The following is a 26719-nucleotide window of genomic DNA, read 5'->3' on the forward strand; positions in this document are numbered from 1 at the left end:
CCACTACGATCCTACCCCAGCACCCCTACGATCATACCCCAGCTCCCCTACGATCCTACCCCAGCACCACTACGATCCTACCCCAGCACCACTACGATCATACCCCAGCACCACAACGATCATACCCCAGCACCACTATGATCATACCCCAGCACCACTACGATCCTACCCCAGCACCACTACGATCATACCCCAGCACCACTACGATCCTACCCCAGCACCACTACGATCCTACCCCACCACCACTACGATCCTACCCCAGCACCCCTACGATCCTTCCCCATCACTATGATCATACCCCAGCACCACTACGATCCTTCCCCAGCACCACTACGATCATACCCCAGCACCACTGTGATCATACCCCAGCACCACTACGATCCTACCCCAGCCCCACTACGATCCTACCCCAGCACCATTTCGATCCTTCCCCAGCATCACTACGATCATACCCCAGCACCACTACGATCATACCCCAGCACCACTACGATCATACCCCAGCACCACTTCGATCATACCCCAGCACCACTTCGATCATACCCCAGCACCACTACGATGATACCCCAGTACCACTACGGTCATACCCCAGCACCACTATGGTCATACCCAAGTACCACTACGATCCTACCCCAGCACCACTATGATCATACCCCAGTACCACTACGATCCTTCCCCAGCACCACTATGATCCTACCCCAGCACCACTACGATCCTACCCCAGCACCACTATGATCATACCCCAGCACCACTATGATCCTACCCCAGCACCACTCCGATCATACCCCAGCAGCACTACGATCCTACCCCAGTACCACTTCGATCCTTCCCCAGCATCACTATGATCATACCCCAGCACCACTACGATCCTACCCCAGCACCACTATGATCATATCCCAGCACCACTACGATCATACCCCAGCACCACTATGACCATTGAAAAAAATAAAAAATACCTTCCTCCACCTTTTCTGAATTTTTGGGTGGTGATCTTGTGCATGATTATTGTTGCTCAGGTAATGTTACTTTGTGGTGGAATGTTGGGATACTATCATTATAAAAATAACCAACACAAACAAGGCCACAGCCCTGACATCTAGTAGCCCTGAAGAGAGAGGCATTTGCCTCCACATTCACTGGAGAGTCAGGTGCCCCCAAGACAACTGGAGAGATATGTGCTCCCACAATTAACTGGGTGGCATGCACTCCCAACACCACCAGAGATCAGGCACCCCCAATACCACTGGAGAGGCATGTCCTCCCCATGACCATTGGAGAGGTATGCGTCCCTATGACCAACAGAGAGGCATGCACACCCACAACCAACTGATGGGTGTGCCGCCATAATCATCAGAGAGGCATAAGCCTCCATCACCACCATTGAGGTATGCGCCTACACTACCACTAGAGAGGCATGCACCCCAACGACTAACAGAGAGGTTTTGTAATGGGCCACAGACAAAATTTGCTGGAGAGTTACGATTGGGGGGGACAGCAGAGAAAGGGTGGGGCCATCCAAAGCGGGGGCGAAGTTGTGCGGGGGTAGAGGCTGAGGTGACCCAGGTCCATTAAAATAGTAATATAATAATTAAATAGGATCCGCAGAACTTAGCAGTGTCATTTTCAGCTGCATACGTTGTCGCTTAGTCTTATAGCAAAAAAATATTATATGTGATCAGTTAGCAACACAAAGGTATGCAAAAGATAAAGGTATCACTAAATAGTTAAACTGTAACTCAATATTTATAAGTTGAAATGTGATTGTAAAGTAGTAAGAAAAATGTGTAGGGATTTTCCTAAATGGATTGGAGATCTCTTGTTTGCAAAATACAGCACCTTATTTGTAGCTGGGACATGCAAGTGTGGAAATCAAGTCTCCCATTACTGTGTTAATTCTGTGTGACATTAATTATAGTTGTATACACAGTTAATCAAATACAGATTTTTAGGGGATTTCCTGAAGCACTCTGAATGGTGATTCTATTATATGAGTGTGGATTTGCCCATCCAGAGAGCGTTTGTATGAATATAAAGTTTATAATAATATGGTTCCACACAAATAAAATGTTTCTGATAGTGTTATTTCTAATAAAGCAGCCCTCCAGCTGTTGCTGAACTACACATCCCAGCATGCCTTGCAACAGTTTTAGCATGGCCAAATAGGAAAACTGTGGCAGGGCATGCTGGGATGTGTAGTTCTACAACAGCTGGGGGCCGCTTTTTGCCCACTCCTACACTAGACGATGTGTGTATGAGCCGATATCGGCAGTGGTGGGCCCGTCGTGGGTGCCGACATACACACTTGCCAATGTCGCCCATGGCGAACAATGGCGGGGGGGAGTGGGGCCATGCTACATTCAGGGGATATTGTTAACAACCCGCAGGAGCGCCGATCATTGATCGTTCAGGGCATACACACTGGACGATATGAACGATATATCGTTGAACGATATCGTTATCATTTATATTGTTTACTTTCATCGTCCAGTATGTACGGTCCTTGATGGGATAATTAGATGTACAGGTTTCTCTTATGTATTCCTCTTATACTTGATGTTACTAATTGTCCTTCATTGACAGAATGGTAATGATAGATATAACTTTGGTTCCATATTAAAAAGTCAGTCATTAGTGTTAGACAGTAATAGGGAATTCCTTAATTGATTGTGACCTTTATGCTGGGAGTAAAATTGTGTGTTTTCTGCATGCAGTTCAGGGAAATCAATTTGAAATGCTTAGCTCTTAGCTTTCCAATGTATGCAGTAGCACTGAGTAGAGTACACAGTAATAGCTTGGTACAGAGGTTTAACATGATGTTCACTAGTAACGGATTCATATTTGCTTACATATTACTTATACAGGCATGTTTTTTTTTTATTGAAGCTCGAGGTGGTGCCCCAATCATCCAATGTAGTGTGAAAGTACTGTGCTGGAAGCTTGGGTCTTCGGACCCTCTCCAAAAGGAGAAGGGCCCCATTTCTCCCCATCCCCTCAGAGCCAAAAGGCCCCATTGAGGAGAAAGAGGAGTCTTCAGGACCCCTTTGCTGAGGCCCCTTAGGGGGCAAGGATCTTTGGTTTTCCCATCTCCACAAGGCTTGGCCGAAGCTTCCGCCTGGGGAACAGATTCTTTAGCTCTCTCCAGAAGTCTTGAGGAGAGAGAGACCCATAAGGGTTTACAACCAGAACTTATAAACGCATGTGCATCACACAAAGTTGTGTATATCAATCTGTTAGGGGTGGTAGGGAGGAAGCCAAGGAACACAGCAGCGAATGCCAATGTCCTTTAGGTAGTGGAAGCTGGATGACACATTGCGAAACTTGGAAATTTGTGGTTTGCTTAAAATTCTTCTTCTATCCTGCAGTCTATGGGGCTGATTCTGAGTAAGACGGATCTCTGCACGGACGCAAATGGCGAATTTTAGCATACAGCGCATATACAGATGCCATTTTACATATATTAGCATATCTCTGACCTATTCTGAGTTGTACGGAACTCATCAGGATCTGTCTTTCCATGAAATTGGGTGTTTGGCAGCAACTTGCGAGCACACAGGACTGCCCTGTCTTGTGGGAGTGACATGGGAGTGGCATGGGGCGTGTATTAAATCCTCCATGTAATTGGGAAAGTCGAGCAGCCTATTTCTGACAGATCTCTTGCACCTAGCATGGGGCTAGTACAAGTGCCGACACTAATGTTTCCTTTCACACACACTGGCTTCTGCCGGCCGGGTTTGTGCAGCAGAGGCTGCTGCTGCGAATGCCCAATAGGAAAAAAAAAAACCTCACATAAAAAGCGTCTCAAAGCCGCTGCTTATGAAAGGCACTGAGTGCCTGAAAAAAGCCAGCCGGCTACTGCCCGGTTCTTGCCTGGCCGGCCAAAACCGACATGTGTGAAATTGGCCTATGGCTTCGTATAAACCTGGGGTAGGAAGGGAAAGGGGGCAGAGGGAGGGTGTATTATTAATAGAAATAGAACAGACAGGTGAGAGGCCAAAACTTTAATGCAGAATCAATCTGCCTTCAGCCTGGTGTTTGACATTTGGGAATGTTGTATATATTCTATTAAGTTCCTGAGGATCTAGGTTGTGGGCCCAGCCAGGGGCGGATTGGGATGGAAAACCAGTCCGGGATATTTCTGGAAGCGGTCCTAATGGTGCTGGGGCCTGTTGAGGGGACATGATAAAATAATTTATTTGTATACAGGTTATACATAACACATATGTACAGTGTCCATAACAATGGGAAATTACTGAAAACGCCCTGTGGATAGTATTTAGAAAAACAACAATAAACAAACATTTTAAACATCACAACAGCAATATGATAACAAAAATTAGTGCAGAACAATAAAAACACATTTTCAGTCAGTTAATAGCAAATTAAGAATAATTAGTCTTTTGTCTTGCAATCCCACTATATTATCGGTGGGATAACATGCCGCTGACCCCAAACCCAGGGAAAACTACAATGGAAACCTATTTACTTCCATGCTAGAGGTGGCCACAGAGCTTAATTAAAATCATTTCCAAAGCCGCTGGCTGCCGCACAACTTGTTAGTTATCTCAGATGAGTCGGTGTTAAATGGGAAAGACTAACAGTTCTCAAAATGACTGTCAGAACTTTGTGCCACAGTGCCATCTGGGTCAGCTGGAGGGCTGCAGGTGGTCATCTTATTTTATTTTTACACTAATAATGTGAGGGTGCTACGTGTGTGCTAGCCTAAGAGGCTATCGGTATATTATGTTAACAGTGACCATGAGAATGTTAATATGGTTAATGTTGACATGTTCATCATGTCGACACTAATTAAATATCAAAATGGTCACAATCTATTTCTGAAGGTTGGGTACTGGATTCCGAAGATCAGGATGCCGATGGTCAGAATACAGACAGATTTCTGTAAGTATTATAATCCTTACCCTAAGCCTCCTCTAACCCTCCCGCAGCCTAACCATCACCCTGCCGTCCCGTAGTCTAACCCTAACCTTCTCCTCCCACAGCCTAACTCTAACCCTCCAGTCCAGGCGCAGTCTAACCCTCCTGTCCCTCAGCCTATCCCTAATCATCCTGTCCCACAGCCTAACCCTAAACCTCCCCATCCACAGCCTAACCTTAATCCTCCCCCTCCCCCTCCTCCTAACCCTAATCCAAAGCCCTCCCAAACCCTAATACCTCTGCAATCTGTCGGTATTCTGACAGCTGGGATGCCGCTGTGGGCATTGTGAATGTCTCCATTCTGACTGTCGGGATGCTGACTACATTCCATTTCTGCTGTATCACTACCTCTAATGCTAACCCTAACACTAACCCTAACCCTAATGCTAACCCTAACACTAACCCTAATGCTAACCCTAACACTAACCCTAATGCTAACCCTAACACTAACCCTAATGCTAACTCTAACACTAACCCTAATGCTAACCCTAACACTAACCCTAATGCTAACTCTAACACTAACCCTAATGCTAACTCTAACACTAACCCTAATGCTAACCCTAACACTAACCCTAATGCTAACCCTAACACTAACCATAATGCTAACTCTAACACTAACCCTAATGCTAACCCTAACACTAACCCTAATGCTAACCCTAACACTAACCCTAATGCTAACTCTTAACACTAACCCTAATGCTAACCCTAACACTAACCCTAATGCTAACTCTAACACTAACCCTAATGCTAACTCTAACACTAACCCTAATGCTAACCCTAACACTAACCCTAATGCTAACTCTAACACTAACCCTAATGCTAACCCTAACACTGACCCTAATGCTAACCCTAACACTAACCCTAATGCTAACCCTAACACTAACCCTAATGCTAACTCTAACACTAACCCTAATGCTAACCCTAACACTAACCCTAATGCTAACCCTAACACTAACCCTAATGCTAACTCTAACACTAACCCTAATGCTAACCCTAACACTGACCCTAATGCTAACTCTAACACTAACCCTAATGATCCCCTTACACTAACCCTAATGCTAACTCTAACCCTAATGCTAACTCTAACACTAACCCTAATGCTAACCCTAACACTAACCCTAATGCTAACTCTAACACTAACCCTAATACTAACCCTAACACTAACCCTAATGCTAACCCTAACACTAACCCTAATGCTAACTCTAACACTAACCCTAATGCTAACCCTAACACTAACCCTAATGCTAACTCTAACACTAACCCTAATGCTAACCCTAACACTAACCCTAATGCTAACCCTAACACTAACCCTAATGCTAACTCTAACACTAACCCTAATGCTAACCCTAACACTGACCCTAATGCTAACTCTAACACTAACCCTAATGCTAACCCTAACACTAATGCTAACTCTAACACTAACCCTAATGCTAACCCGAACACTAACCCTAATGCTAACCCTAACACTAACCCTAATGCTAACCCTAACACTAACCCTAACGCTAACCCTAATGCTAACCCTAACACTAACCCTAATGCTAACCCTAACACTAACCCTAATGCTAACTCTAACACTAACCCTAATGCTAACCCTAACACTAACCCTTATGCTAACCCTAACACTAACCCTAATGCTAACTCTAACACTAACCCTAACACTAACCCTAATGCTAACCCTAACACTAACCCTAATGCTAACCCTAACACTAACCCTAATGCTAACCCTAACACTAACCCTAATGCTAACTCTAACACTAACCCTAATGCTAACCCTAACACTAACCCTAATGCTAACTCTAACACTAACCCTAATACTAACCCTAACACTAACCCTAATGCTAAACCTAACACTAACCCTAATGCTAACTCTAACACTAACCCTAATGCTAACCCTAACACTAACCCTTATGCTAACTCTAACACTAACCCTAATGCTAACTCTAACACTAACCCTAATGCTAACTCTAACACTAACCCTTATGCTAACTCTAACACTAACCCTAATGCTAACTCTAACACTAACCCTAATGCTAACTCTAATGTTAATTCTAAACCCTAAACCTAACTGTAACCCTAATGTTAACATTTACCCTATGTCAACATATTATGTGTCAACATTTTGTCCATGTCAACATAATAACTGTCAACATTCTGGTTTTGACATTATGAATGTATACATAGTGACTGTAGACTTCATGACTGCATACCATCTATGAAGTTCAGAAACCATACTCAGTCCCAGCGGCTGTCCATCTCCCTTCAGCGTCGTTATTTCATGAGCCCCTACCATTGCATTTCCCCAGTGGGCTCTTCATTCACCAATATGACACTGCCCCTGATGTTTTTCTTTTCTTTTGGACTTGCCCCACATGCAGACCATGCCTCTTCCCCTGACTCACTTCTGTACTGTAGGTGGGTGACGGTGGCACCCACTATACCTCTGAATACATGTAAATTTAAAAAAAGGAGAGTAATTTACCATTACTGTTCCAGCCATGCCAAGGAAATACTGATGATAGGGATTTCTGTATGAGACAGATACTGTTATTGGTAAGTCAAAAACATTTAGTAAATATCCATGGAAAGTAGAGATGTGAGCTGACCTCCCTGTTTTGGATCTAGATTCATCTTCGTGTTTTAGTTTTGGACCTGTATTTAAAAAAAAAAAAATAGATACAAAGTTTTAAAAAACAGCTAAAAATCATGTAATTTATGCAATCCAAAACCCGAAAATCCGATTTAAAATCCAAATTTCGAAAAGCGCAAAAAGAACATAACCGTAACTCAGATATACCCGGATTCACGAAATTCGGTTGGATTCAGAATTCTGGAGAACCGAACCGCACATCTCTAATGAAAAGCTAGATGGTTCCTCTACTTTAATAAAATAATGATGTACTGTGTAAAATAGAGCAACATGCTATAAATATAATTTTACAATTAACAGAAAATTACAGTTCACGTCTGGGGCGCAGGTTTTTATTCATGTAATTTTTTCACATATATTTTAACCCTTTTTCAACACTTATTAATTATTCTCACACATCTATAATTTACACTTCACTGTCAGCCTTTTTCGTGTGATGGGCTGTAAGGGTCCTGGGCTGAATGATTTTTGGGTGCCCTGGGCCTGGGACGTGAACCTCTTAATGTTAGGGACTGCTAGTAACAGAGAAGCCGTGACGTGGCCTAGCAGCTTCCCATGGATTTGCAAATGCATGCAACTAATATCTCTGAATTTCTATCACCATATAGTCTTCATGTATTGTTGCAGGAACTATTCAGTGTGCTGAGGAACAATAGGAGGTTAAACCCCCCTCCCCCTTTTTTCTACATAATTTTACAATTGTTTAGCTTGACAGCATAGTCATGTTTATGAGGAGTTTTTCCCATCTTCGCAGATTGCTATGGGGATCCGGACATTGTTGATACTTTGCAACATCTAACACATTGTTGGTATAGCAATAGATTACATGCCACTACTATAGAGAGGGCTGCAAACAATACACATAGGGCCTGTTTCAGCATGGATCGCTATTCTGCTAGAACGCACGCACCGCAGTTGCTAATATTAGCGGTGAAATGCAAATGTTTGCAATCGCATTGCGATCACAGCTTACCATAAGGATGCCCACTTCCCCTTACAAACATCCATATACTTGGGCAACATAGCGAAATAATCGGTAACATCGAGTAACATCGGACCCATATGCACAGTTAAGGCAGGTCAGGCCTCACTCAGGAATTGCTAACTTCAGGTCACGCTAAGAGGCCTCAGGCTGCGTGTGGAATTGCAATGGATAATTTATGCACGCCCCTGCAACGCCGTCCCAACGCACTGGCACACCTGCTTTCGACCCCCCAACCACCCCCCGTCACCACCCACAAACGGCACTTCCTGTCAATCACTGTGCTCGGGGTCTGCGTAGCCTCTGCAAACGCATTTCCCATCGCAATTGCTAGTTCACGCACACGCACTGCGATGCAGACGCATGCGCAATGCAAATTAATCAACCGATTGCGTGCGTCTTTGCAACTGCGATCCTTGCTGAATCAGGCCCATAGTCAATAACAGGTATAAGAGGGTGTATTGGGCATATAAGGTGACTGTTGTCTGAGTAGCGGTAATGCCAGGCACTACTTTTGAAATTTGAAGGCTGCAATATACATGTTCATACAGGTGTATGCAGGGGAGTTTCTAGAGAGGAGGGGGCCCGTGTGCAGTTATAAAACAATTATTTACAGGTGAACTACAGGTCCCAGTGGGCCCTTAATGCCCCACATGCTGGTACTTGTGGTTCTCCAAGTACCAGCATGCAGGGGAGGCTTGCTGGGACCTGCAGTTCTACTGGAAAGACAATGTTTATTACTTCTATTTTTACACATCACTCACACAATCAACCCGCCACCCACCGCCCAGGGGTGGCAGGGATAGCCCCGAGCTATCAGCCTAGGCTAGGGGTGCCCTGGAGACAGAGCCGGCCCTAGGCATAGGCATTCTAAGCAAATGCCTAGAGGCGACTGGAATGCCTAGGGGCATTCCAGGGCTCTGCCGATGCCCTCCACCCCTCCGCTACGCCTTCCCCCATAGCTGGGGGAGTACTCCCGGGCCCCCTGTGAGGGCCCCCCGCCAGAGATCGGATCTCTATAGTGATCCGATCACGTCGCGCAGTGCACCTGCCTGACAGTCACACCAGCCGGGGCCGCAGAGAGGTACTGGGCAGCTGAGCGACGGCTCAGCTGTCCAATGGCTTGTGCAGCCTGTGGCTCAGTGACTGGCAGGCTGCAGGAAGAAGAGGGCGGGAGGAAGAAAGCCGTTTGTCCTCTGAAGAGAGGAACGTGGCCGTGCAGTTTGCCGGCTAGAAAATGTAAGTCAGGCAGCTTTTAATTAAATTTGAAGGCACTGGGACCTATGTGTGTATATATATATATATATATATATATATGTATATTTATAGGATGTGTATGTATGTGTACAATATATTTGTGTGTACATGTATATGTGTATATATACATATATACACACATATATATATATATATGTATATATATTTATAGGATGTGTGTCTGTGTGTACATGTATATGTGTATATATACATATGTATATATATATATATATGTGTGCAAATATATATATATTTACACACTATATATAGTGGGCTGACTAGCGGTCAGGGCTGATGCTACGGCTGGGGGGCCCGGTGATAGGGCTCCCCTGGCTGTGACATCAGTCCCCCGTTAGAAAGGGTCCAGGGCTGGTTCTGTGATTTACAGGTAGACCCTACGCAAATTTTTCCCTGTAAATCCAGAACCAGCCCTGCTTCTCATAGCCCAGTGCTGGTTGTACTGAGTACAGGGAGACCCTACGTCATTTTTTCCCTGTACTTAGTCAACCAGAACTGGGTTTCAGCAGTCCGGGGCTGGTTCTGATTTGGAAGGGGATTTCACGTTTATTTTTTTAAAATTTTAACTCTTTAAACACTTTTTCAAGGCAGATACATGCAGGCATCTCACTGATGTCTGCATGTATCTGTGTGAGAGCGAACTGCTCATGCTGAAAGTGAAAGCATGAAGCAGTTCTAACGTGTCGGGGATTTGAACAGCAAATTGAACAGCAAATCACTGTTCAAAACCCACTCAAATCGAATTTGTTTTGCAAATCGCAAAACAAATCGAATAATAGTAAATTCAGTGAAAAAACGTTTTTCAATGCATTCGATTTGAGTCGATTTGAGAAGAGCTAAATCACTCCTCAAATTGACCTGCAAATCGACCTTTAGTAAATTTACCCCCTTGTCTGTATAAGGTAATGCCTTATGAAGTTACCCCACTTATCTCTATAGAGCAGCGTGAACAGAGATTGGCCATCATAACTTAAGATCATGATGCCCATCGGAGCTTCATTGCATTACACATGTGTGGCCCACTGCGTGCGGTTCCTGTGTGGTTACAGTCTCAGGCTAGCGACTCTGGTATAATGTGAGACGATTTTCACTACGTCTGCGATGCGCCTAAGAAGCAAAAGTTAAAGAAAAATACATTATGCTACTCTTCTCAGAGCGTCTCAGTCAGGTGTCTTGCGACATATGGTGTATGGACTTCCAGTAAGTATACATCTGTAAACCACAGCTTAGTAAATTTCTCCCCTAGCCTGATTTGATGGGCAAGTCAAAATTATCAGCAATATGGGAAATGTTTAATATTATTATTTCCAATGTATCTGATTACTTGTTTCAACGGTTTAGATGGTCAGCATAGGGAAATGTGGTTTAATTTTTTAGCATTGGCACAACTGCATAAGTAATTACCCTATAAATATTGCCTTTGTGTATAGGTTGTAATTCTCAGTTCCTTTTCACCACTATGCAACTTTCTTTTTTTTGTTTTTTTATTTAAATAAATGTTTTTCCTATTGACAAATCAAGCACAGCCAGTACCTATAGTAAACAAGGGGTAGTTTTATTCTAAAGCTGCATTATTGCATCTTCTAGGAGGGAACTTCCATATAAACAGACATCGGGTGTGCCTTTAGTGTGGCTTTTTCAAACACATTTCCCCATTGTCCCTTTGTACTCAGAGGCAGATTCCAGCTCAAAAGTAAAAAGGTTTGGCTTATTCCCATTGTAGCTGGTGAAGACAAGAGCTGTAAGAAAAATAACTGCACTAAACAAGTACACTTTGTAGATAAAAAGTGATTGGACACTGACAGCAAATAGATCAATGAGATTTTATTGACATCAGTACTTTGTAGGTCCACCACGTGCAATGATTACTGCAGACATCCTTCTTGGCAAACTGTCCACAAGTTCCTGGACAACAGCAGGCGGTATATTTTGCCATTCCGCCTTAAGTACAGTAACCAACTGTGACACTGAAGAAGGTCGAGTTGGCCTAGAACACAACGGTTGCTCCAATTCATCCCAGAGGTTCTCAGTGGGGTTAATATCTAGACTCTGAGCTGGCCAGTTCATCCGGGTTACCGACTTTTCTATATACCAGTCCATTGTCGCCCTGGAAACACGACAGATGGCATTGTCGTCCTAATAAAAACATTCATTGTTTCCGTAGAACTGCAAGTACATGGGCCTCTCTACCAAGTGTTCTTGTCAAAACCGCCACATTAGTGGCCACTTGGAACTCGTTTGCAATGGTATGCATGGTTGGCATTGTATGCAATTCGCTTGCACGGGGGTGTCTAATCACTTTTGTCTACATAGTGTATATCACCAATTTTGTTGATATGTCCTATTATACATACAACCTATGAGGTTAACAATAGGCACCAGCGGAATGTGAAATGGAGTTTAAGCCACATCATTAACCGGGCTTGCAGGTTTATTGGTGAAGAGCGGTCAAAGAGGAAACAGCGGTAACCAGTGACAGAATGAGCAATTTTGTGGATCCAGTTGCAAAAATATGCCTTGGGCCCCTCCTTCACCTCACCCAGAGTTTATAATGTGCCTGTAGTCCACCAGGTTACCGCAAGGAGAGGCAAGGCAGAGGGTGACAGGGAGAGACAGTGATTGACAGGGGGAGGCAGTGGGTGAAAGGGAGACACAGAGGGCGACAAGTAGAGGCAGAGGGTGATAAGGAGAGGCATAGGGCAACAGGTAGAGGCAGAGTATGACAGGGAGAGGCAGAGGGTGATAAGGAGAGGCATAGAGCAACAGGTAGAGGCAGAGTATGACAGGTAGAGGCAGAGTATGACAGGGAGAGGCAGAAGATAACAGGGAGAGGCATAGGCTGACAGTGAGGGGCAGTGTGTAACAGGGAGAGACAAGGGGGTAAATTTACTAAGGTGAGAGTTTTTAGAAGTAGAGATGTTGCCCATAGCAACCAATCGGATTCTACTTAACATTTAACTAGCACCTTCTAGAAGATAATAGCTAGAATCTGATTGGTAGCTATGGGCAACATCTCCACTTCTAAAAAACGCTCATTTTAGTAAATTTAACCCATGGAGTGACAAAGAGAGGCAATGGAGACACGCAGAGCTAGAAGGTGACAGGGAGAGACAGGGGGTGACAGGGAGAGACAGAGGGTGACAGGTAGAGACAGGGTGTGACAGGGAGAGACAGAGAGTGACAGCGGGACAGTAGGTGATGGGGAGAGTCAGAGGGTGACATGTAGAGGCAGAGGGTGACAGGGAGAGGTAGAGGGTGACATGTAGAGGCAGAGGGTGACATGGAGAGGCAGAGGGTGACAGGGAGAGGCAGCGTATGACTTGTAGAGGCAGAGGGTGACATGGAGAGGCAGAGGGTGACAAGGAGAGGCAGTGTATGACAAGTAGAGGCAGAGGTTGATGGGGAGGCAGAAGGTGGCAGGGTGAAGCAGAAGGTGACAGGGGGAGAGGCAATGGGTGACAGGGTAAGGCAGTGGGTGATGGGAAGGAACAGTGGATGATGGGGGGAGGCAAAGGGTGACAAGGAAAGCAGAGGGTAACAGGGGGAGGCAGTTGGTGACAGCAAGGAAACAGAGGGTGACAGAGGGAGCAAGAGGGTTACAAGGGGAGAGGCATGCATTCCAGCCCTTACCATGGTGATGCATGTGTCCCCTGTGCCTATGTGGCAGCCTATTGTGTGGTGTGTTCCCAGCTTTACAGTACAAAACATTGCAGAACACGGAATACAAGCAGGGGCGTTTCTAGTGAGGAGGGGGCCCGTGTGCAGTCTCCGTCACAGGCCCCCTCCTCTCCGTTCGGCAGCCGGCACCGCTCTGAGTTGTGTGCGGTCAGTGCTGGAATTATAGACTCTGGGCACTAGAGTGTGCCAAGAGTCTATAGCGCATGGGCAGGTCACCGGGAAAATGGCCGCACCAACCATTTTCCCTGTACCGCGCATGCGCAAACGACAGGAAAATAGCCATTGCAGCCATTTTCCAGGCGTTTTTACAGCCCCGTTCCCCCGCACCGACGTGGGACTCTGGAGGGGTAAGTATATTATGAGTGCAGGGTGTGCGGTGCGGGGCCCCTCTGGATAGATACGCCCCTGGATACAAGCTATATAAACATTGTTTCATATGCAGTCATACTCATAGAAGTAGCAACTGCTGTTAAACCCAAATGTTTGGTGTCATTGTGGGCAGTAGGGAGAGATGATGGTATATACACCAGGGAAGAAGGACCTTCTCATGAGATATTACTATAATAGTTTAGATTAGTCTTATAACACCTAAGAATTTAGTTGTTCGTACAAAATACTGTAATGATTGGGATTTATCTTCCAACCACCTAGCAATGGTCGGTGTTTTACAATATCATGGAAATAATATGCTTGAAGACGGTTGTTCCATACAGAGCATGTTATTTGACAGATACTATTAACAGTGGTCAGATATAAAAAAAAGTGGGGAATCTGCGCTGTCTGTATATGTGTATATATAATGGTTAACTAGTAAGTGGATAGTAACACAAGCAGATGGTAAATACAAGCATAAATCGAAGTTAAATTTAATACATGTTAAAATACACAACAATATCAATATACATAGGAAAAAAAATAAAGATAAAAATGAAAATAAAATTTAAACAAAAGATTGTGTGAGTTATTTCACCAATCAAATAATAAACAATAAAAATAGTTGCCAGTGACCGTGATTAAACACCTTTTCAGTCTGACCAAGGAAAATAAAGTGACTGATGGAATCTGGTACTATGAGAAGCTCTTATTGTACCTAGTAACAATGTTTCCACTGAAAGGTAATTGTTACTATCAGTATCACTTGTAGCATATGAAAAATTAGCAGTTGGTGTTGATCTCCAGTGGATACAACTAATGCGTATTGGTATATGAAAATAATGTCACAATTCCTTAGAATAACAGCAATTAGGAAATTTATCCCGTATAGCTGTGAAGCTCATACAGTATTCTGACCTCAATAGTAGCTCTGATAAAGGACCTTTATAGAGTAGATATCATGTAAGCCCAAAATGACCCCAATGTTTTTTAAGGAGCCAAATCTTACTGTGTTAAAAACACATGAATAGCCGCTGGGCTGCTAACATACATGGACGGTCATCCAGATCAGCTGTGCTGCCCAATCACAGCGCCGCTCAGAGTACTCACGGACCAATCAGTCGTTTGTACGCTATATAGCGAATACCTGCTATTTTGAGTGACAGAATGAGGCGTATGTGGGTGGTAACAGGGGAAGGTGCTTGAAAACGGGGGTGTGGAATTCGAACGCAGGCGTGCTTAAAGGTCAAAACGGGCGTTTTAAGGGAGTGCATAATTAATACAGCAGCATCATTGACCACGTCACTTGTTTTTTTTTAACTCAGAACTGCTCGCAAAATAGCGGTTGAAAAAACCAACCACAAGAATAGCGAGCAGTTCATACGCTGTACGATGTACTCGATTAATCTAATAAATAGCGGACATGACGTATGGTGCGAGCGGCCAGGGGGTGTTTTTATAAAAAAAACGAGCGTATGTTTTGCTCGCTCGTTCAGACTTAGAGGTGTGAACAGACCGCAATGTGCGAACGGATCATTTGAATAGCCACCCCTTGTTTTTGAACGAACGACCGCAAATAGCGAACGGCTCTGAATGAGGGCCATTGTTACTAGGTACAATAAGAGCTTCTCATAGTACCAGATTCCATCAGTCACTTTATTTTCCTTGGTCAGACTGAAAAGGTGTTTAATCACGGTCACTGGCAACTATTTTTATTGTTTATTATTTGATTGGTGAAATAACTCACACAATCTTTTGTTTAAATTTTATTTTCATTTTTATCTTTATTTTTTTTCCTATGTACATTGATATTGTTGTGTATTTTAACATGTATTAAATTTAACTTCGATTTATGCTTGTATTTACCATCTGCTTGTGTTACTATCCACTTACTAGTTAACCATTATATATACACATATACAGACAGCGCAGATTCCCCACTTTTTTTCTTTCTGATCTCTTTTTCAAATTAACACAGAGTTTGATATCTGCAGCAGTCTTTTTTACTTTATTGGACTATTGAGTTTAGTGCCAGAACTGTCCATTTTTTAGTGGTCAGATATAACTTTCTTATTGGGGAGCCAAACCACCTATATATTTAAGTTTGCTAAGGCATCACTATAGCTCACAGGTTCTCAAACTCTCTCCTCAGGACCCCAAACAGTGCATGTTTTCAAGGTCTGCTCACATAACCACAAATGAAATTGTTAGCTCCACCTGTGTATCTTTTAAAATGTCTCAGTGAGTAATGACTATACCTGTACACCTGCTGGGTGACCTGGAAAATGTGACCTGTGTGGGGTCCTGGGAACAGAGTCTGAGAACCACTGCTATAGCGCATTGATTTGCACAGCATTCATGTGTTTATAGCACAGGTTCTCAAACTCGGTCCTCAGGACCCCAAACATGCATGTTTTCCAGGTCTCCTCACAGAATCACAAGTGAGATATTAGCACCACCTGTCGATCTTTTAAAATGTGTCAGTGAGTATTGAATACACCTGTGCACCCAGAGCCAGCCCTAGGCATAGGCAAACTAGGCAAATGCTTAGGGCATTTGGAATACCTAGGGGCAGGCATTTCCAGCCTAGGGCCAGCTCAGCTTGACAGCAGGCAACGGCTGGACCAGGACAGGCAGATGGCACCTCTGCTGTTGCTGTCCTACCGCGATCGGAGCTCTCAGCTCAGCTCAGGTAGCAGCTCATACAGCCAGCAGCAACGGGAGCAGAGACAGTGGAAGCAGCAGGCAGTAGCAAAAATCGCCACTGGAGGAGGGTGCTGGGCATGCCTAGCTGCAGCAGCTCCTCCTCCCATGGTTCTTGGCTGAGTCCAGTAGCCTGGGCCTATCTGTAGGAAGACAAACATCGGTGTGGGGATGCCAATGCTCTTGCTGGCACAGGGCACCAAAGTGTCTAGTTATAGCTCTGTGGATGAGGTTTGCAATGGGTGAGGGGTGATGGATGTTGCTGGCTGCTGCTGTGATCTGTACTGCTGGTTGATTGCTGCTGTGCTGGGATAGGGGTGCTGGGTCAGAGGCGGAACTAGCGACTGTGCTAGGGGACACCACCCAAAATCTTGCCTAGGGCATCAAACTGGTTAGGGCCGGCTCTGAGCACCTGCTGGGTGACCTGCAAAAGTTGAACTGTGTGGGGTCCTGAGGAGCGAGTTTGAGAACCACTGGTTTATAGAATCGTACTATACATACTAGTGGTTGCCAGATTATATTTTGGATAAACTATTATATTTTGAATCATCTATGAATGCCAGGAATTAAAAGGATTTTGTTCTGAAAACGCATATAGACGCTACTCAGAACAGAGGTGCGGAATCTAATGCACTGGTGTTGTTTTCGCCAGGGTTCCCTGTAAGAAATTTGGGGATTTACTGCACCCTCTGTCTGGGTTCTCAGTGTGACAGGCTGGTAATAATGAGATAGAGAGCACCAGGTTTGGTATACGCATAGGTGTCGTAATTGGGGGGGACAAGGGGGCAGCTCATCCCTCCCCAACATTTGAAAGGTGTCGGGCCGGCCGCGGACGGTCAGGGGCTGTGTGTTAAGTTTGTGATTTATACTTCAATAAGGGTTTCTAAATAACTTGGACACAGTGAGTGAGCATGCTTCTTTACTGTAAAACAGCAGGAAAAACAAAGACACAGACTAGAAAATCATACGCCAACTAATACAACAAATAATAAGATCCGTTGTAACCTTCCACCAGAATACAAACACAGCAATGAGAACTATATACACCACACTCCTCCCAACTTAGATAAATGCAGACATAGAAAGTGGTTAGCAGTACACAATGTATATGTTACCCCAGAAAGCTAGAAATCAAGCGTTTGGGGTGCCTTACGAACTCTGGACCTCATTCAGAGTTGGTCGTAAGCGGCCGCTCGGTCGTACGCCTAACGATCGAGAATCAGAAAAAAAACCAATCGCACGGCCAGGCGATCGCAACCAAAGTGACGCCCATACATGAACAAAGCACCTCCTCTAGCTAGCGAGTGATAGCAGTTATCGATCGAGTCAATCGTTGTCAGTCGCTGTATGTTAATTTTCTTCTTATGGTTGCGGCTGCTTGTGTTGGGTGCAAATTACATAAAAAATTAACAAAAAACCACATAGAATAAGCCATCCCCATGAAATTTATTTATTCTTATTATTCGCTAATGCTAACGCAACTGAATCAATTAAAAGCCAATTAGCAGTGTTATTAGCTTCAACAATCGATTATTAGCTGCTTGCATTGTGTGGCACAAAATAGAAACATCAAACATAACATCAGTCACATTCGATAGTATCGATTGTACTCTGGGGCTTGATAGAGCACATGTAGCGTTCCCACTTGGCTGTTTTAGCGGGGCGCGGCGCCCTGCCCTCCTTCTGGAGGGCAAAAAGCAACCTGCCCTCCAGAAGGAGGACAAAAAGCACCCTGCCCTCACAGTCTGCGGGTGCCGTCTTCACCCACGGGTCGCAGTGTCCCGCGGGTGGAGAAATGTGCGGTGCACCCGGTCACCTCCGGAGAATAGATGCCAGGCGCATGCGCCCGGCATCTATTCTCACTGTCTGCAGCGCTTGGGGGCCACCTGGCGTGTCCGTAAGCAGGGCAGGATTAAGGCTTGTGGGGGCCCTGGGGCAACTAAGTTGTGGGGGCCCCCACCAAGCCACATGGAGCCTACCCCTTCCCCCGCCACACGCAGACCCTCCAACATGACCCGTTCCATTAGGTACAAAATGCTCTGCTCCTGGACTTCCCTCTTAATTTATGATTGCAGCCACCTGTGGTGAATCACCTGTCTAATCAATTACCTAGTGCTACACAGGTGACTGCAATCATACGTTAGGTGTTAAGTCCAGGAGCAGAGTATTTTGTACCTAATGGAACAGGTCATGTTGGAGAGTAGGCACACGTTACACACACACACATATAATACATATGTAGCAAACATGTTTTCTATAACAAACATACTAACACGCACATGTACAGTATACACAAACACATATACCTACACAGTATACACACACTAGCGCATACTGTATATTAGGGGTGTGCACCGGCCACTTTTCGTGTTTTGTGTTTTGGTTTTGGATCTGGATCTTTCTTCGTGTTTTGGATCTGGATTGGTTTTGCCAAAACCACCCTTCCGTGTTTTGGGTTCTGGGTTTTGTGTTTTGGATCTGTATTTTTTTGAAAAAAAAAAAGCATAAAAACAGCTAAAATCACAGAATTTGTAGGTTTTTCTGCTCCTATGCTATTATTAACCTCAATAACCTTAATTTCCACTCATTTCCAGTCTATTCTGAACACCTCACACCTCACAATAGTGTTTTTATGTCCAAAAGGTTGCACCGAGGTAGCTGGATGACTATGCTAAGCGACACGAGTGGGCGGCACAAACACGTGACCCATCTAGGCGTGATACTGCAGTGGCAGACAGGATGGCAGTTTGAAAAACTAGGCCCCAAACTGTACATAATGCAAAGAAAAAAAAGAGGTGCAAGATGGAATTGTCCTTGGGATTATGTTGTATAAACAGGACATGCACACTTTAACAAACCAATCATTTCAGCGCCAGGGTCTGCCACACAACTGTGGCTGAAATGATTGGTTCGTTTGGGCCCCCACAAAACAAGCTGGCAATTAATGTGTCCCTGCACAAACTGGCTCTACGGAGGCAAGATGTCATCCTCATCCTCCTCATCCACAGATTCCTCACCCTCTTCAGTGTGTACATCTTCATCCTCACAAAGTATTAACTCGTCCCCACTTGAATCCACCACCACAGGTCCCTCTGTACGTTCTGGAGGCTGGTCTCCCTGGAAGAGTTGATAATTCATTTTGATGAACATCATCTTCTCCACATTCTGTGGAAGCAACCTCCTACGCCTTTCGCTGACAAGGTTCCCGGCTGCACTAAACACTCTTTCGGAGTACACACTGGAAGGGGGGCAACTCAGGTAAAATAGAGCCAGTTTGTACAGGGGCCTCCAAATTGCCTCTTTTTCCTGCCAGTACAGGTATGGACTGTCTGACATGCCTACTTGGATGCTGTCACCGATGTAATCCTCCACCATTCTGTCAATGGTGACAGTATCATATGCAGTGACAGTAGACATGTCAGAAATTGTTGCCAGGTCCTTCAGTCCGGACCAGATGTCCAAACTTGGTCCTGCCTGCCCTGCATCACCGCCAGCGGGTTGCTTAGGATACCTAAGTTTTTTCCTGGCAGCCCCAGTTGCGGGAGAAAATGAAGAAGGAGCTGTTGACGTGTAACGTTCCGCTTCAGCTGACAGTGTGTTCACCAGCAGGTCTTTGCACCTCTGCAGGCTTGTGTCGGCCGGAAAGAGAGACACCACATAGGCTTTAAACCTAGGATCGAGCACGGTGGCCAAAATGTAGTGGTCTGATTTCAACAAATTGACCACCCTGGAATCCTGGCAAAGCGAATGAAGGGCTTCATCCACAAGTCCCACATGCCGAGCGGAATCGCTCCATCTTAGCTCCTCCTTCACTTTCTCCAGCTGCTTCTGCAAAAGCCTGATGAGGGGAATGACCTGACTCAAGCTGGCAGTGTCTGAACTGACTTCACGTGTGGCAAGTTCGAAGGGCTGGAGAACCTTGCACAACACGGAAATCATTCTCCACTGCGCTTGAGTCAGGTGCATACCCCCTCCTTTGCCTATGTCATAGGTGGATGTATAGGCTTGAATGGCCTTTTGCTGCTCCTCCATCCTCTGAAGCATATAGAGGGTTGAGTTCCACCGCGTCACAACCTCTTGCTTCAGGTGATGGCGGGGCAGGTTCAAGAGTGTTTGCTGGCGCTCCAGTCTTCGGCACGCAGTCGCTGAATGGCGAAAGTGGCCTGAAATTTTTCGGGCCACCCAAAGCGTCTCCTGCACGCCCCTGTCGCTTTTCAGAAAATTCTGCACCACCAAGTTTCTTGTGTGAGCAAAACATGGGACGTGCTGGAATTTGCCCAGATGTAATGCCCGCACAATATTGGTGGCGTTGTCAGATATCACAAATCCCCAGGAGAGTCTAAGTGGGGTAAGCCACTGGGCGATGATTTCCCTCAGTTTCTCTAAGAGGTTGTCGGCGGTGTGCCTCTTACTGAAACCGGTGATACACAGCGTAGCCTGCCTTGGAACGAGCTGGCGTTTCTGAGATGCTGCGACTGGTGACGCTGCTGCTGTTGCTGCGTAAGGTGATACATCTACCCAGTGGGCTGTCACAGTCATATAGTCCTTAGTCTGCCCTGTTCCACTTGTCCACATGTCCGTTTTTAAGTGGACATTGGGTACAACGGCATTTTTCAGGACACTGAGGACACTTTTTCTGACGTTTCTGTACAGTCTCGGTATCGCCTGCCTAGTGAAGTGGAATCTAGACGGGATTTGGAACCGGGGACACACTACCTCCATCAATTGTCTAAATCCCACTGCACCAATGGCGGATACCGGACGCACGTCTAACACCAACATAGCAGTCAAGGCCTCAGTTATACGTTTTGCTTCAGGATGACTGCTGTCGTACTTCATCCTCCTCGCTAAGGACTGTTGGAGGGTCAATTGTTTAGTAAAAGTAGTGGTGTTCCTACTTCCTCTCTGGGATGATGAACGACTCCCAGCAGCAGCAACAGCAGCAGCGACAGTAGGAGGCGAAGCAATGCAGGATCCTCCGGAGGAATCCCGGATAGGAGAGTCAGTCATGCCAGTGACATGGCCTGCAGGACTACTTCCGATCCTGACTAAGGAGGAAATTGACGAGGAGGGAGTTGACGGTGTGGTTTGCAGGCGCTTGGATACAACAGGACAACGGGATTTAGGTGTCCCTGGACTGCTTACGGTCTTAGCCAAAGTTTCTGAACTTGACAGTAACTTATTATGAACGCGCTGCAGGTGCCGTATAAGGGAGGATGTTCGTAGGTGGTTAACGTCCCTACCCCTACTTATTCCACCTTTACATAAGGTACATATGGCAAGACAGTTGTTGTCCGGATTTGGATAGAAATATTGCCAGACCAAAGAGGTGGAATGTTTGGTCTTCTGCCCAGGCATGACCGTGATGGGCTTTTTCATCCCACGGACAACAACTGTCTCCCCCGGAGCCTGATTTAAACAAACCACATCACCATCAGAATCCTCCTCGCCAACTTCCTCCTCAGCGCCAGCTACACCAGTATCCTCATCCTGTTGTACTTCAACAGTGACATCATCAATTTGCATATCAACAAGTGGACTGTGGGTGCTCCTTTCAGCACTTGCAGGGGGCGTGCAAATGGTGGAAAGAGCCACCTCTTCCCGTCCAGTGCTGGGAAGGTCAGGCATCGCAACCACCACCACACTTGGACTCTCCTTGGGGATTTGTGATATCTTCTTAGAAAGCACAGTTCTTCGCTGTGCTTTTGCCAGCTTAACTCTTTTGATTTTTTTAGTGGGAGGAGGGCTTCCATCGTCATGTGAAGCTGAACCACTAGTCATGAACATACTAGGGATCGACCTTAGCCGTTCCTTGCCACTCCGTGTCGTAAATGGCATATTGGCAAGTTTACGTTTCTCTTCAGCTGATTTAAATGTTTTTTTCAAGGTCATTTTCCAGAACTTTGTCATTTGGGATTGTATGTGCCCTCTATTATGACATTGGGCATCGGCCTTGGCAGACGACGTTGATGGCATGTTATCGTCTATGTCATGACTAGTGGCAGCAGCTTCAGCACTAGGAGGAAGTGGTTCTTGATCTTTCTCTATTTTATTTTTATCGGAGAAAGTTTGGTCCTCCATTTATGTTATATCGATTTGATATATACGTGCGGCTAAACACAGAAAATATTTTTTTATTTTTGCTGGAGAGTAGTGCACTTTGTGGGTTACACCAGCCTTTAAGAAATGAGCCAGCCGGCTCTTTACTTATGGGACACAGGCGCACGCTTGGCGCTGCTCCTTTGTTGATGCATGTGCAGCTACTGCGCACACAATTCACAAACACAGAAAATAATTTTTTTTTTGGTTTGGACTGGAGTGTACTTTGGGGGTTACAGCACCCTTTAATGGTCAAGCTAGCCGGCCCTTTACTTATGACACAGGCGCACGCTTGGCACTACTTTGTTGATGCACGTGCGGCTACTGCGCACACTATTCACAAACACAGAAAATATATATTTTTTTGGTTTGGACTGGAGTGTACTTTGGGGGTTACAGCACCCTTTAACAGTCAAGCCAGCCGGCCCTTTACTTATGACACAGGCGCACGCTTGGCACTACTTTGTTGATGCACGTGCGGCTACTGCGCACACAATTCACAAACACAGAAAATAATTTTTTTTTTGGTTTGGACTGGAGTGTACTTTGGGGGTTACAGCACCCTTTAATGGTCAAGCTAGCCGGCCCTTTACTTATGACACAGGCGCACGCTTGGCACTACTTTGTTGATGCACGTGCGGCTACTGCGCACACTATTCACAAACACAGAAAATATATATTTTTTTGGTTTGGACTGGAGTGTACTTTGGGGGTTACAGCACCCTTTAACGGTCAAGCCAGCCGGCCCTTTACTTATGACACAGGCGCACGCTTGGCACTACTTTGTTGATGCACGTGCGGCTACTGCGCACACAATTCACAAACACAGAAAATAATTTTTTTTTTGGTTTGGACTGGAGTGTACTTTGGGGGTTACAGCACCCTTTAACGGTCAAGCCAGCCGGCCCTTTACTTATGACACAGGCGCACGCTTGGCACTACTTTGTTGATGCACGTGCGGCTACTGCGCACACAATTCACTAACACAGAAAATATATATTTTTTTGGTTTGGACTGGAGTGTACTTTGAGGGTTACAGCACCCTTTAACGGTCAAGCCAGCCGGCCCTTTACTTATGACACAGGCGCATGCTTGGCACTACTTTGTTGATGCACGTGCGGCTACTGCGCACACAATTCACAAACACAGAAAATAATTTTTTTTTTGGTTTGGACTGGAGTGTACTTTGGGGGTTACAGCAGCCTTTAATGGTCAAGCCAGCCGGCCCTTTACTTATGACACAGGCGCACGCTTGGCACTACTTTGTTGATGCACGTGCGGCTACTGCGCACACAATTCACAAACACAGAAAAAATTTTTTTTTTTGGTTTGGACTGGAGTGTACTTTGGGGGTTACAGCACCCTTTAACGGTCAAGCCAGCCGGCCTTTTACTTATGACACAGGCGCACGCTTGGCACTACTTTGTTGATGCACGTGCGACTACTGCGCACACAGTTCACAAACACAGAAAATATATATTTTTTTTTGGTTTGGACTGGAGTGTACTTTGGGGGTTACAGCACCCTTTAACGGTCAAGCCAGCCGGCCTTTTACTTATGACACAGGCGCACGCTTGGCACTACTTTGTTGATGCACGTGCGACTACTGCGCACACAGTTCACAAACACAGAAAATATATATTTTTTTGGTTTGGACTGGAGTGTACTTTGGGGGTTACAGCACCCTTTAATGGTCAAGCCAGCCGGCCCTTTACTTATGACACAGGCGCACGCTTGGCACTACTTTGTTGATGCACGTGCGGCTACTGCGCACACAATTCACAAACACAGAAAATATATATTTTTTTGGTTTGGACTGGAGTGTACTTTGGGGGTTACAGCACCCTTTAACGGTCAAGCCAGCCGGCCCTTTACTTATGACACAGGCGCACGCTTGGCACTACTTTGTTGATGCACGTGCGGCTACTGCGCACACAATTCACAAACACAGAAAATATATATTTTTTTGGTTTGGACTGGAGTGTACTTTGGGGGTTACAGCAGCCTTTAATGGTCAAGCCAGCCGGCCCTTTACTTATGACACAGGCGCACGCTTGGCACTACTTTGTTGATGCACGTGCGGCTACTGCGCACACAATTCACAAACACAGAAAATATTTTTTTTTTTGGTTTGGACTGGAGTGTACTTTGGGGGTTACAGCACCCTTTAATGGTCAAGCCAGCTGGCCCTTTACTTATGACACAGGCGCACGCTTGGCACTACTTTGTTGATGCACGTGCGGCTACTGCGCACACAATTCACAAACACAGAAAATAATTTTTTTTTTGGTTTGGACTGGAGTGTACTTTGGGGGTTACAGCACCCTTTAACGGTCAAGCCAGCCGGCCCTTTACTTATGACACAGGCGCACGCTTGGCACTACTTTGTTGATGCTCGTGCGGCTACTGCGCACACAATTCACAAACACAGAAAATATATATTTTTTTGGTTTGGACTGGAGTGTACTTTGGGGGTTACAGCACCCTTTAACGGTCAAGCCAGCCGGCCCTTTACTTATGACACAGGCGCACGCTTGGCACTACTTTGTTGATGCACGTGCGGCTACTGCGCACACAATTCACAAACACAGAAAATAATTTTTTTTTTGGTTTGGACTGGAGTGTACTTTGGGGGTTACAGCACCCTTTAATGGTCAAGCTAGCCGGCCCTTTACTTATGACACAGGCGCACGCTTGGCACTACTTTGTTGATGCACGTGCGGCTACTGCGCACACTATTCACAAACACAGAAAATATATATTTTTTTGGTTTGGACTGGAGTGTACTTTGGGGGTTACAGCACCCTTTAACGGTCAAGCCAGCCGGCCCTTTACTTATGACACAGGCGCACGCTTGGCACTACTTTGTTGATGCACGTGCGGCTACTGCGCACACAATTCACAAACACAGAAAATAATTTTTTTTTTGGTTTGGACTGGAGTGTACTTTGGGGGTTACAGCACCCTTTAATGGTCAAGCCAGCTGGCCCTTTACTTATGACACAGGCGCACGCTTGGCACTACTTTGTTGATGCACGTGCGGCTACTGCGCACACAATTCACAAACACAGAAAATAATTTTTTTTTTGGTTTGGACTGGAGTGTACTTTGGGGGTTACAGCACCCTTTAACGGTCAAGCCAGCCGGCCCTTTACTTATGACACAGGCGCACGCTTGGCACTACTTTGTTGATGCTCGTGCGGCTACTGCGCACACAATTCACAAACACAGAAAATATATATTTTTTTGGTTTGGACTGGAGTGTACTTTGGGGGTTACAGCACCCTTTAACGGTCAAGCCAGCCGGCCCTTTACTTATGACACAGGCGCACGCTTGGCACTACTTTGTTGATGCACGTGCGGCTACTGCGCACACAATTCACAAACACAGAAAATAATTTTTTTTTTGGTTTGGACTGGAGTGTACTTTGGGGGTTACAGCACCCTTTAATGGTCAAGCTAGCCGGCCCTTTACTTATGACACAGGCGCACGCTTGGCACTACTTTGTTGATGCACGTGCGGCTACTGCGCACACTATTCACAAACACAGAAAATATATATTTTTTTGGTTTGGACTGGAGTGTACTTTGGGGGTTACAGCACCCTTTAACGGTCAAGCCAGCCGGCCCTTTACTTATGACACAGGCGCACGCTTGGCACTACTTTGTTGATGCACGTGCGGCTACTGCGCACACAATTCACAAACACAGAAAATAATTTTTTTTTTGGTTTGGACTGGAGTGTACTTTGGGGGTTACAGCACCCTTTAACGGTCAAGCCAGCCGGCCCTTTACTTATGACACAGGCGCACGCTTGGCACTACTTTGTTGATGCACGTGCGGCTACTGCGCACACAATTCACTAACACAGAAAATATATATTTTTTTGGTTTGGACTGGAGTGTACTTTGAGGGTTACAGCACCCTTTAATGGTCAAGCCAGCCGGCCCTTTACTTTTGACACAGGCGCATGCTTGGCACTACTTTGTTGATGCACGTGCGGCTACTGCGCACACAATTCACAAACACAG

The sequence above is a fragment of the Taudactylus pleione genome, unplaced genomic scaffold, assembly GCF_031769625.1.
Source record: "Taudactylus pleione unplaced genomic scaffold, aTauple2 ptg000422l, whole genome shotgun sequence".
NCBI lineage: Eukaryota > Metazoa > Chordata > Amphibia > Anura > Myobatrachidae > Taudactylus > Taudactylus pleione.